The following is a 13,797-nucleotide window of genomic DNA, read 5'->3' as shown; positions in this document are numbered from 1 at the left end:
GATATATATTTTTTGCCCATATCGCCCACCCCTACTTAGAAATTAAACAGACTGCAAGAAGACATGAAAAAATACATACATATACATGAAAACAAAGTACGACTTCATTTGCACATTTGAAAAGGAGTGGGAGGAAGTATAATTTATTTAATCCCATCCCTTCTCCACACAACAGTCTATCGTTTAGCTTCCTATCAGCATAAAATAAATAATATCTAAAAATATATAACATCATGTGAGTAAAATAATAGCATAATAACCTATAAATAATGACTCCAAATTTTCTTCTCGGTTTAATGTGAAAAAAATACTATTACATTATGTTCATAAATAATGACAACTCCAAATTTTTCTCTTTGTTTTAGTGCAAAGAAACCCATTAAATTATGAAAATATTTACATTAACAAACTATCCTTGAACAATAAAATGTGAATAATCTGAACAAATACAAATCTGAAATGCCCAAGAAAATTAAGTGCAATTTTAACAATATTCTGCCTGTTACAAACGTTTTCTGCATTTGTGGATCTGATCCATAATGCACATGCATAAACAAGAAAAGCACTCGGAGAGCGCAGACCTCCGCCAAGACAGATCTGTGCCCCCCCCCCCCCCCCCCCCCCCCCCCCCCCCCCCCCCCCCCCCGATCACCACTAAAATTTAATCATTTATTCCTTGTGCCAGTATCAACATTTCCTGAAATTTTCATGAAAATCCGTCCATAACTTTTTGAGTTATCCTGCTAACAAACAAACAAACACGCAAACATGCAAACAAACATGCAAACAAACACACAAAGCAAAGCGATCATAATACCTCCTAGTGGAGGTAATGATAAGTTGAGGCATAATATTGTGAAAATTGCACTTAAAATTTCAGTTTTTTCAGGTTATTCACACCTTTTTTGTTTGGATAGTTCATAAATGTAACTATTTTTATAATTTAATGTTATTTTTTTGCACTAAAATAAAGAGAAAAATTTGGAGTGGTCATTATTTATAGGTTATTACCCTATTATTTTACTGTTCCAGCCCAGGTGAGATCATATTGGACTGTATGTGGCCCCTGAACTAAAATGAGTTTGACGTGTTCACATTTCAACTCCAACAATGCTGCATCTGATACTGACGTCAACACGAACACATGAAGACGTTTCCTTTTTCACAGTCGTCACTGACACTGAAGTCAATAGGACCTATAAATAAACCTGCTCACCTCTTCTGCAGTTTACTGCTGAGCTCCTCCAGGATGTGACACGACTGCCGATGGTATTCCAACGCCGCCTCAATCAGCGCCGACAACTGGCTCACCTGCTCCACCTGTTGGCCACATATACCATGCACACAAAGGCAGGCGTCAACAAAACTAAAACTCTCTCTTAATAAAGTAGTCCGACTAAATGAACAAACAGGAAAAAGTTATTTTTACAACTGTGAAAAAAGGTGTGTGTTATCTTTCAACCTCAACTGTTATTGTGAATTTTATCCTCAATTATGTGCATTCACACCTGAAAATTACTAGTATTAACCCTCAAAGCCCTACAGCTATTTTTATGGCCACTTTCAAATTATTTTTTCTCTACATTTAATCTTTCCTAAATGATTAATCACCATTTATTATATCATTCTCTATTTTTTTTTTTTTTCATTTTTCAGTGAAAGTCATGTATTTTACTATATTTAATTTACTGATCATGTAGATGTTCATAAAAGCTCAAAGTAAATGTAAGGTTATTATATCAAAACAGAGAAAACTGAGGAAAAAGTGTATTTTTCAGCAACTGAACAAATGTCAAATATAATCAAACCTCACTGGATTTTACTGGTGAATCAATGTTGTAGATGATGACAGCATTTCCACGTTCACTACGGAGTCTCTGAACGTCCAAATGGGTCATATTTGATGACCATGAAAAGATGAAAAACTGTATTTTATACCAATTATTCGTATGTATTATTAACCCCTTATCGAGCCAGTGACAATTTCAGCATATATTACAAGACAGTGACGGCAACAGTTCCAGTGAGGACAGTGAGTCAACAATCTCAGGTCCAATGTGGTCTACAGGGTCTGTAAGGTCCACCTCTGCATGAACAGTGAGTGTACCTGCTTTGTTCGGTACCATGAAATAATGGTACTCATGTAAGGAATGATGTTCAAAGGGATAATGTGGATGTGGACAGGGGTCTGGATCAGCGCTTATGTTGGTCTAATGTTAGAAAAGTCATGTTCTAAAATACATGCTCCTTTTACCTAACATATATTTTTCTTGAATTTTTTTTATATTTACCCCGTCCCCCCAAAGGGGAGGCAAGGGGTATTGTTTTTGGTTTGTTTGTTTCTTTGCTTGTTGACACCCTAGCAGCAAAACTATTGGTTGAATTCATACCAGATTTGGTTTATAGATTACCAGTAACCCAGAATAGATCTCATTACATTTTGGAAAAAGTAAGTCTAAGGTTACATTTTTTTCAGAATTTTCAAAATCTTTTTTCCCCACATTTACTTATAATGGGCAAAATTTCACATGTCTGTAGCAGCAAAACTATTGGTTGAATTCATACCAAATTGACTTTATCAATTGCCGGTGACCCAGGATAGATCTCATTACATTTTGGGAACAGTAGGTTAAAGTTCAAATCTTTTATGAATTTAATTTTTTTTTTCCATTTACTTATAATGGGTGAAATTTCACATGTCAGTAGCAGCAAAACTATTGGTTGAATTCATACCAAATTTGGTTTATAGATTGCCAGTGACCCAGAATGGATCTCATTACATTTTGGGAACAGCAGGTCAAAGTTCAAATTTTTTATGAATTTTTAAAATCTTCCCATTTACTAATAATGGGCAAAATATATGCAAGGAGTGGCGTTTGTTGTGCCTGGCACCACTTGTTACTTCTGTTTCTTTTTGTTTTTTGCCACTTACAGGTAAGGAACCAAATATGGTACCTTCATTGACCTTTAATTTCTACATGACTATTTTTTTATTTATTTTTTATTTCACAATTATAATAAAATCTTGTTCTGTCCACCAATACGACACTAAGGTTGAAATTTGGAATTTCAGACTATTTCTATGAGTGAACTATGAAGGATTAAAAGGCTTAGTAGTTCAAAAGTTATGAAACATTTTAGATCAGTCGATGCTTTTCACCACCAGTGATGTATGTCTTTGAGGGTTAAAGTACAAAAGAATAAAAGCATCAGTGCCGTTGCCATGGTTACTTGCAATCCAGGATGCATTACATGGATATGGTTAAAATGCTTCAAGTGGAGGATTATGTAGAATGTCCTCTCTCTCTCATTGAATGTCTTCTCTCGACTATTCATTTTAAACTATATTTAAACTTTTTGTATTGTACAGCACTTTGGTAACCTTGTGCTTTTTAAATGTGTTATATAAATAAAATAGATTAGATTGGATAGGTACAAAATGTCCCAAAGCATCAGCCATATCGTGACAGTGTTTCTGTCCGCTCTTACGTCATTCTCCAGGAAGTTGAACATGCTCCTTTCTGCCAGATCTTTGCTCTCCTCAAACTTCTCCACAGCCTGACGGATCTCCTCATCTGGGATCTTCCCCTGACGCTTCTTCTTGTAGTCAAAGTCTAACCGGCGACCCTCCAGCTTCTTCAGGTGATGCTGCAAACGAAACAGAGACACGCTCATGATTCACTTCATCCAGGTTCTATTAAAGCAAAAACTAACTAGTTTACCACATGCAAATTACAATTAAAATATCAGAGTTTTACGGTTGAGAGGTAGAGATGACGTTACAGTGGAACCTGGTGTTGTGGTGGGAGACATCTCTGGTCTCTTTGATGTTCTTCCACAACTGTACTCTGGAAGTTAAATTTATGTCTCTGTGCTCCCATTTATGTCATGGAGCTTCATCGAATGACGGTCACACAGAGTCGAAGCTGGAGGTCGGGCAGAATTTCAGCTGCACTAAGTGTTTATTATAGTACAAAATAAACACTGAGTTGAAATCTGCAGACACAACTGGTGTTTTTGCCTTGGGAGACCTTTTTTATATGACCAAAAATAGGTTGGGTTTTAGCTAGAGACCACACCCTTTTTAATCATATTTTGAACATTATTCTAGTCTAGGGATGTAACAATATCACGGTTATTGTGACCAAAATTATCACGGTTATCATTATTATCATGGTATTGTTGAAATTGTGCTCAAAATGTTCAAAAAGTACTTATACAAACCCTGAAATAATTTTAAAAAGTTGTATTTAAAAAAAACAAACAAACAAAATAACAGCGCAATGTACTTTGTTGGCAGAAACATTCATATATTACCATGTAAACATCAAACATACAAATGTGCATTAAAGATGACACCTTATGGCCATTGTTTGACCATTTTCCATATCAAGTTTGAGTTGTTTTGGTTTCTTTTCCAGAGAGGAGAGGAGAGGAGAGGAGAGGAGAGGAGAGGAGAGGAGAGGAGAGGAGAGAGATAGAAAGATAGAAAGATAGAACTAACAGAGGTCTCTCTCTCTGTTTTCAAAGTGCGGTAATAAAACACGGTTATCATGATAATTAGAATTTAAATCGTAATACTAACCACTGGGAATTTTACCGTGGTTTATCATTATACCGGTAATCATTTAATCCGTATTCTAGTCACGTCAGAAGTCCCCTGCCTTGACTTCGTCCCAGATAGGGTGAGTTTGTACTGGTGTCTGTCTAGATAGGACAACATATATACATATGCAACTATTTCCCAGTATTAATTTATCATATTTAAATATGTAACTTTTTCCCAGAATATGTAAATTATATCCCAGAATGTCCAAAATTTCCACTCGTGTTCTTTTTTGTTCACCATATTTTGGAAACTTTCCATGGGTGCACTTGTCTTTTTGTAGTAGTTCTCCCAAAAAAGAAAAAAAAAAGTCAGTTACTTTGGTTCAATCTTCACATTACACTAAGAATAACTTCTGGCATGCAAATGAATACAGATTGAATACTTTTGATTAAAATACTTGTTTCTGACACCAAACTTGCAGTACAAGTGAACCACAGTGTGAGAAATTCGCTTTACATCCTGCAGCTCTTGTATTTTTGTCCGTAAATGTGAGTGTAAATCTGATTTTTCAAGGGTTTCAAACACCCAATCGAACCCTGACTTTTTCTGTTTTAAAATGCCTTAAAAAGGATTTTTGGGTGGTTTTAGGGGCTGGAAAGTATTAATTATATTTCAGTTCATTTCAATGGGGAAAACTGATTCGTAAAATGAGTAAATCGCAAAACGAGCACAGTCATGGAACCACTGTAGTCATCCTACTGTTTTTTTTTTTTGCTCCAAACTGTCATTTTTATATTAGCTTTTAAAAAAACACTCTCAGTTAACATACACTCTTAACTCCAGGAATAAAACTCCACTCATATGGGTGTGGACCGCCTGTCGTGTCCGTCTCTCAGGCTGTAGAGTTGTCACAGTTCCTGGGTGTTGAAACACCATCAGAATTACTCTGAGCAGAAGGTAATTCCAGGGTGGAGGCTGTTCTAACGTACCATGATCTCTTTGAGGTCCTTGTCCTGTAGATTCTGCAGGGGATCAATAAAGTTCTGTTTGACGTTAATGTCCAGGGAGTCCTTCACGTCTGCCATCTGCCTCATGGCCTCGCCCATGTCCACCAGAGAACAGCCTGTGAGACAGACAGACAGACACAGAGAGACTCAGTTTACCGGCAGGCTGTGCTGTGATATCTGTCTAAAGCAGGGGTGTCAAACATAAGGCCCCTGGCCCAAAACCAGCCCGCAAAATGGTCTGGAACATAACTCTAGTCAGTTTGTAAGTCTTCATTCAATATAATTTATCTGAACCTCTGAACTCCATAAAGCTCCAGTTCCTAATCTCTGGAGGTCTTCATTTGAGTTAACATGTTGTATTTCATGTTTTTTTTTTTTTTCTGATGTATGTTAACTGTAATAATGGACACAACTGGTCAATCACAGGGGGTGTCAAACTTCAGTTCAGGGTCCACATACAGTCCATTATGAACTCAAGTGGGCCGGACCAGTACAATAATAGCATAATAACCTATAAATAATGTCAACTCCAATTGCTTTGGTGTAGAAAAAAATAATAAAAAAAAAAAAAGAAAAAGAAAATGTTAATATCTACAACCTATCCTTTCACAAAATGTGAACAACATGAACAACCGGAAATTTTTCTTAAGAAAAGTTTATGCAATTTTAACAATCTTATGCCTCAGTTTATCATTTACACATTACAGTGGAGTTCGAATTAGTCTGTACGTGGAACCTGAACTAAACTGATTTGGACACCCATGATTGTTAATATCTTCAGTGTAATTTTAGCATTTCACAAATTTATCCCATGGGCCAGATTGGACCCTTTAGTGCAGTGTTTTTCAACCTTGGGGTCTGGAGCCCACATGGAGTTGCCTGGAATTTCTAGTAATTGATCAAAAACCAAAAAAAAAAAAAAAAAAAAAACCCAAACCAAAAACATACTAATGAAAAATATATGGTGAGTTGAGAGAGACAATCACAATCCATAAAAGACATGACAAACTGTGAAGCTGAAACTGAAGCACTGTGGTACTGTTTATCTGTCAAATGTTCATTGTGGTCGGTTTCAGATGCTGCAGCTCTTTCATAATTCACAGTTTGAGTTCTTGTTTGTTCAGTATTAATTGTCAGCCTTGTAAATCCAAGCTGGACTGACTGTACATATCCTGACCGAGGAAAATAAATTCTCCCTTTGTGCAGTAATCTGCACCTGGCTTTTCTGCCTCCATCCATAATAATATACATTATATAGACTAAATGTCATCTAAAATTAACATTTATTTGCAACATAGTATAGCAAACTATTACATGATCAAAAACAAATTAATTTTAGCAAAAAAAAAAAAAAAGTCTCCGTTTTGAATGTCTGGGGTCAACAGAAATTTGTGATGTTAAAATGGGGTCACGAGCCAAAAAAGGTTGGAAACCACCGCTTTAGTGGGCCGGTTTTGGCCCACGGACCCTATGTTTGACATCTCTTGTCCATCACATCAGTCTATTATTCACCAAATTCTAATCTGACATGATTTCCTTACATTTTCAAATATTTTCTATCTCGTATTTCATAGAAACCTGATGCATCCCTCCTGAAACATTGCATCCTATTTAACGCTTGTGCACAGCAGTAATAATGTAACAGGATTCAGCATGAATGAACTTTGTGCAACATGTAATGATAAAACTGTTGTAGAAATGCATCAGAGGACTCGGTGTGAAAATGAAGCTGTCAACAGATATGTACATATGTGTTGTAATCATGAGCTTTGAGGGAACAAAGGCACACATGTACTGTCAGATACTTGCTGTTAAATTGCATGTAAACTCCAACAGTGCAAGTGACATATCGTATGTATGAACGTCATCACTTTAAAAGCTCCATGAAGCCATGTGTGAAAAAGGCTTATGCTGAAGTTTTAGCTTTACTGCTGCATACATTTGTCTAGTTTTGGATGCATATGAACATCTACTATCTCTTTGCCTCGAGTAATTCTGAAAATCACAAAGGGAGACAGCCTAAAACTTTAATCTTCCATAACAGAGTCAGTTTGGATGATACTACCACTGCAGTTAATGGTGTTTTAGAGACAGATGATGCTAAAAACACACCTTGTCATCTGCATCAGTCTGAGCCTTGTTTAGTCACAAAATAATACTCTAAATGCACATCAGAGGTGATCCTCATCTCTTTCATCCCCATGAAACTATCATTAGGCTGCATGAGTAAATGGAAGGATTATACTGTAAGAACCCATTTAAAGTGACCTGAAGGATTATCGCTTTGGAAATAATTAATGAAGACATCAGGTAAACACATAGGAAGCTGTAGGTGGAATGTTAAAGGAGGACACTGGTAAACACATGGGTGGTTAAGTAAACTATAAGACAATGTACTTATATAACATAGAGCACATGCTTTGGAATACTATAGGAAAAGCCTATGTTTCCTCCAATAGCATGAGGTCTAATGGGATGAATTTGCGAAATGAAGATATAAACAGTCAAGTGTCAAAATCAGTTTAGTTCAGGTTCCACATCCAGACAATTCAATCTAAAGTGGGTCAGACCAGTAAAATACAATCATAATAACCTATAAATAATGACAACTCCAAATATTTCTCTCTTGTTTTAGTGTAATTTGTAAAAATGTGAACAACCTGAAATTTGACCAATATTCTGCCTTTTACTAAATGTTTGGTGTATTTGTAGATCCGCTATGATCTGTAAGTTCTAATGCAGTGTCAAACGTACTGCCCATGGGCCAAAACCGGCCCGCCACAGGGTCCGTCCCAGCCTGCGGGATAAATGTGAGGAATACATAATTACACCGAAGATATTAACAATCAAGGGTGAAAATAATTTAATTTCAAGTTCCATATTCAAACCAATTTCATCTGACCTGGATCAGACCAGTAAAATAATATCATAATAACCTGTAAATAATGACAACTCCAAATGTTTCTCTTTGTTTTAGTGTAAAAAAGCCAAATTACATGAAAATATTTTCATTTACAAACTATCCTTTCCCAAAAAATGTGAATAACCTGAACAAATACGAACAACAAGAAATGTCTGAAGAGAAGTAACTGCCATTCTATTCTGCCTGTTATTAAATGTTTTGCGTATTTGTAGATCCACTGTGATCTGTAAGTTGTAATGCACATGTGTAAATGATAAACAGAGGCATAATATTGTTAAAATTGCACTTGTTTTTCTTAAGAAGAGTAAGGCTGTTCATGTAATTCCCATTTTTTAAAGGGTCATTTGTAGATGTAAACATTTTCATAACGTAATTTTACTTTTTTCACTCTAAAACATAGACAAAAATTTGGAATTTACATCATTTATAGGTTATTATTTACTGGTCTGACCGCTTAAGATCATATTGGTCCGTATGTGGCCCCGACCAAAAACGAATTCAGGGTTTCTGCTCGTATCAGCAAATCTAATTTAATGCTTTTAATGCCACTTTAATCAAATTTAATGCCCATGTCCATCTGCAGATACAGTTTTATATATAGTTTTATGACGGTTTACCATCGACACGCGTCAGCCAGGCTCCTCCTCCAATCACTTCTGCTGAAACTGGCATTTTCCCATTTTTCCAGCATTTGCTAATATTCCCTCTGCTCTTTCGCCACGGCATGAGCACGCTCACAGCACGTTGCATTCCAAGCATCCGGTGTTGTGACTTCGCGTATCGGCCATAAACAATAGCCAATTAAAGGGTTCCTTCTGTCAATCATCACACTATACTTCCAATCAAAATGATGAAATGTTTATATAATCAAAATGAATTGTGAATAAAACTTTACTGTAAAGGAAAAAAATAATATGGGTATACAAGTATATCGAGGCATGTGTGTGATGTATGTATATGTGGACTAGATGTTGCTCTAAGGCTGGACTCTCCCCCCTGTTGTTTGTTTTGTATTGTTTTGTTAGTATAAGTATGTGTGTCATGGTTTTCTCAAAAACAAAATAAAAAGTAAATTAAAAAAAAAAAAAAAAAGAATCGTGAATAACAATTTTTTTTCCCATCAAGTGTATTTCATGTTTTAATCCCTCTGGACATCAAATTTAATGTTTTTTATTGCCATTTAAGGCCTTAATTTTCGCAAAGACTATTTAACACTTTCAGTGCCATGGGCCGATTAAATCGGCTTTACAAAAACAACCTGTAAAGTGCCACGGGCCGATCAGATCGGCTTTGGAGAACACGCCACATTTGTGTACAAACAAACCATCCACCCCCATTTCTTTCTCACATTTCGATGACGTTCTTTCTGTGTCCCCCTTTTGAGACCAAGCAGACGGGAATTTGAGGTCACGCGACCGAATAATATTTTTATATCTTTTTAATGTTTCTTATTCTCCGGTGTTTCATCAGAGGGAGCCCTCCATGCCGGGGGGCGGCTGTGGACTCCGGGGGCTGTGGCGCCTTCTCTCACTGGGGTCCGCTCCTTTCTGGTGGGTGGGGGTCCCAGTTGGCCCTCTCCCACTAGTTGGGATGCGGGGCTGTGTTGCTGGTGCCTGGTCGCCGGGGTCGGCGGCTGCCTCCTGGTGCAGATGGCTCCCTGAGACAGCGCCTCCTAAATTGATGTTTTACTTTTACTTGTACATTTTTGTTCTGGTCTACCCGTGCTCAGTCAGTCTTCTTAAGTATGTGTGAGCTTGTGGGTTTGCATGTATGTGTGGGTGTGTGTGCGGGTGAGTGGGTGGGTGTGGGTGGGGGGCGGTACTGATTTTTAAACTGATATGTAAAGCACTTTGTGCTACAGTTTTTAATGTATGAAAAGTGCTATATAAATAAAGATTATTATTATTATTATTATAAATTATGCAAATTACGATCAATAATGAATCGGCTGCGTCCGGTGCGTTTTGAATCTAATCAGCAATCGGTCGGATGTTACCGAGCGGTTTTCTGCAGGATTCTTCAAATATAAAAACGACACGAAATACTGAAAAACGGCCAAATTCTGTGGCACTTTTAAGGCTTATTAGCCCCTTAACTGTCTGGCACTTAAAGAGTTAATGACTTTTAATGCCTTGTAATGACCCGCAGAAACCCTGGAGTTTGACATCCCTGTCCTAAAGTATTGGTGTATATCCGTACCAAACACAGAGTCATCTCCAAGTTCGTTGCCATAGCGCAGCATACAGTCTCCCAGCATGCCTTCAGCCTGGGGGTAACCGTGGTCTTCACCTGCCCTCGGATCTTGGACACTGTGTTGAGCATGTTCAGTTTAGCTCTGGATGCTGCAGAGGGAAACAATTTTAAAAAGTCACACAATAAAAGAGGAAGCCATCTTTATTTACTTTTATATTAGGATGAACCCCTTGTATGAAATGATGACATATGTGACTCGTATCTGGTTACCTGGGTTGGGCTGGAGGTATTCTGTTGTTTTGGACAGGAGGTCAAGAACTGACTTGTTGGTGACCTCGATTTTCTGACAGAAGCAAAAAAGAAGATATTTATTAAAAAAAAAAAAAAAAAAAAAAAAAAACAAGGTCCACTTCAGTTATTTACAAACCTGCAATTCTAAGGGTGAGCATGTACATGTGCTATAATTTGTGGACAGAACAGTTGCATTAGAACTGCAAAATACAACATGAATAAGTACCACATGCACTGTATTAAGAGCTTGTAACAATAAAAAGGAGGAGAAGAAAAAGAAAAAAGGAGGCAAAAATAAAAGAATAAGAAAAAGAAGCACTACAAGAAAATATCACATGTCAGAACAGAGTTGTTTCTGTTTCAACCATAATTTAATACATTCATTAAAAACTTCAAATTGTTTTGTGGTTTCACGTGTTTAACATGTCAGTGCGATTATTGAACATACTTAATATGCAACTGTTATCATTGTATGTATGTAGTTTGAATTTTACTTTCAACTTTAATCCATGTCTGATTCTTTATTGTGGAAACGAACTTGATACCAGTAAGTTATCAACTGCCACTAACTTCAGTTCATTTTCTTACTGTTTGAACATTTATTCACTTTATTCGTGCAGTAATTGCACATATGTAAAATAAGAACAGCAATTTACAGCCGCGAAAAATTTTTTTAGACCATCAAAAGTCATCAAAAACAATGGTTATACAATCAAGTACTAACTCCTTTGTGTATCATGTGACTAAAACAGACAGAAAAGAAAATATGGAATGCCTAAAAGCACTGTTTTTGTCAGTACAATGCCATAGATACTGATGTCAGAACTAAAGTGATTTTGGTTATTATCAAGAAAACATGGAAAAATGCATAGATATCAGCTCTGAAATTAAACTACTATGAGCTAATTTTGTTGTTATCATTATATTTGTCCAAACAAATGTACCTTTAGTTGTACCAGGCATTAAAATGAACAAGAAATTGAAGAAAACAAGGGGTCTAAAAATTTTTCCCGCGACTGTAATAGGACTTGTTAAACTCACTTCCACCTGTAAAATCCCAACATGAACAATTGGAGACGACTCAGAACAATGTTTTCTTCAAGTTATACTGTCATTTCTCACATGGCTTTATGATACTGGTCTACAAGGAAAATGCTTCCAGAATAAAAGTAATGAAATTTTACCACATGAGAGTCACTGATTAAGAAAAATCAAGTAAAAAATGCTGGTTGGCTGAATTTTCCAAGATACAGCCTTGGGTCAAAATGTGAAACTCAAGAATTAACGAGAGAATGGGTTTGACTCAAAAGGAATATTTGTCTCAGAGCTTCAAGATCTACTTCAAAACACTGTCTGCACATTAGAATACATTCACTTTACAGGTTCTATTTAGTGGAAGATTTATAAAACTATTTAATAAATGTACATAAACTAATATATATGTGTAATAACACTTAGTCCTATATCTTGAAAACATCAGCAAACCGGCACTTTTGTCATTTATTTTCCAATTAATCTTATTAAAATACGTAACATTTAGCACATTTAATCTCTGAAGCAAATCATTTCTAAAAAATTGTACACCAGTGTGATCAGAACTATTAAAACTTCTTCCACCTCTTCTCCTTGTAAAGCAGCCAGCCTTAGTAGGAAAAAAAAGAGTACCAGGCATTAAAATGAACAAGAAATTGAAGAAAACAAAGGTGGTCTAATAATTTTTCCATGACTGTATGGATTATAGTGTTGATAGTTAAGGCTAATTTCCAAAACTTGGTCTTGGGTCTGAAGATGAAGTTAAATAAAGCTGAGAGAAGATGGCTTCAAGAAGAAACATATTTAATACTCTTTAAAATATTGTTTTTCCCTTTCTGGGCATGAAATCACAATCGTACTTTTATTTAAGTTCACACTTTGTCGGGTAAGTGTTGTATTGAATCAGATCTGCTTGAGGTGGTAGATAAAGCATCTGTTGTAAGGATGGAGGACGGGCTGTGAATGAGCTCAAATGTGCAAAAAAGCCAATGATTCCTGGTTATTTTACATAAAGTGTAAAGTACAGTACATAAATAATGACCATTCCTATCTGTGTACTGAAGGACTAGCCCTGGATCCAACACTATTAAATGTGACACTATATTCATCATATTCCCAGGTTTTCCCGCAGGTCATGTGTGAACTCACCCTCTCCATCTCCATAAAGTCCTCATCGAGCTTCGTCCCCTCGGCCCCGCTGATCTTTTCACTGAGGAGCTGCAGAGACAAAGCACAGGAACTGGTATTAGAATGCAATACTGTAAAAAACACTCCAGGATACAGGGAGAGGAGGAGAGCACCGAAGGAAATAAGGAAAACTGGCATGGAAAGGGATTCACTCGGGCATTTTTGGAAATTTGTCACGACACGCTTTGCAGGAAGCGGCATTCCACGCAACCCATTTTCGCTCAGTCAACATGTTTGTTGTTGCCGCTACCACAGCTGCGTGGAGCTCCGCATCCCACAGTGCACATCGCAACAAATTTCCGAAAATACCCAAGTGACCTATCGGCTCTGTTTGTAAGCACATGGATTATTTATGGTGGAGTACACTTCGAAATTGTTCACGAGGGAAGAGATTCAGGTATGTAATCACGGAAAGACTTACGGATTCATGATACTTAGTTTATGACTTGGATTTTACAGATTTGATGAAAAATTGGTGACAAAAGTCATACACAGCTTTAAAGCTCCCTCTGCTGGAATATTATTCATTAACCTTTTTTTTTTTTTTTTTTTTTTTTTTGCTTGTTACTGGTTTAATCTGTCAAATATTAGCTGGAATATCTTCGTAAGGCCAG

The 13,797-nt window shown here is 36.7% G+C and overlaps 1 pseudogene; it reads right to left on the bottom strand.

Annotated features, from left to right (window-relative positions):
• The window catches only part of LOC115413335 (endophilin-A3-like), a 30,727-nt pseudogene extending 17,502 nt beyond the window's left edge, over positions 1 to 13,225 (bottom strand).
• Between the last annotated feature and the right edge of the window lie 572 nt (positions 13,226 to 13,797).

This window comes from Sphaeramia orbicularis, chromosome 3 (assembly GCF_902148855.1).
Source record: "Sphaeramia orbicularis chromosome 3, fSphaOr1.1, whole genome shotgun sequence".
In the NCBI taxonomy this organism is placed as follows: Eukaryota; Metazoa; Chordata; class Actinopteri; order Kurtiformes; family Apogonidae; genus Sphaeramia; species Sphaeramia orbicularis.
Note: the sequence above shows the minus strand (reverse complement) of the source record. Positions and strands in the feature narration are given on the sequence as shown.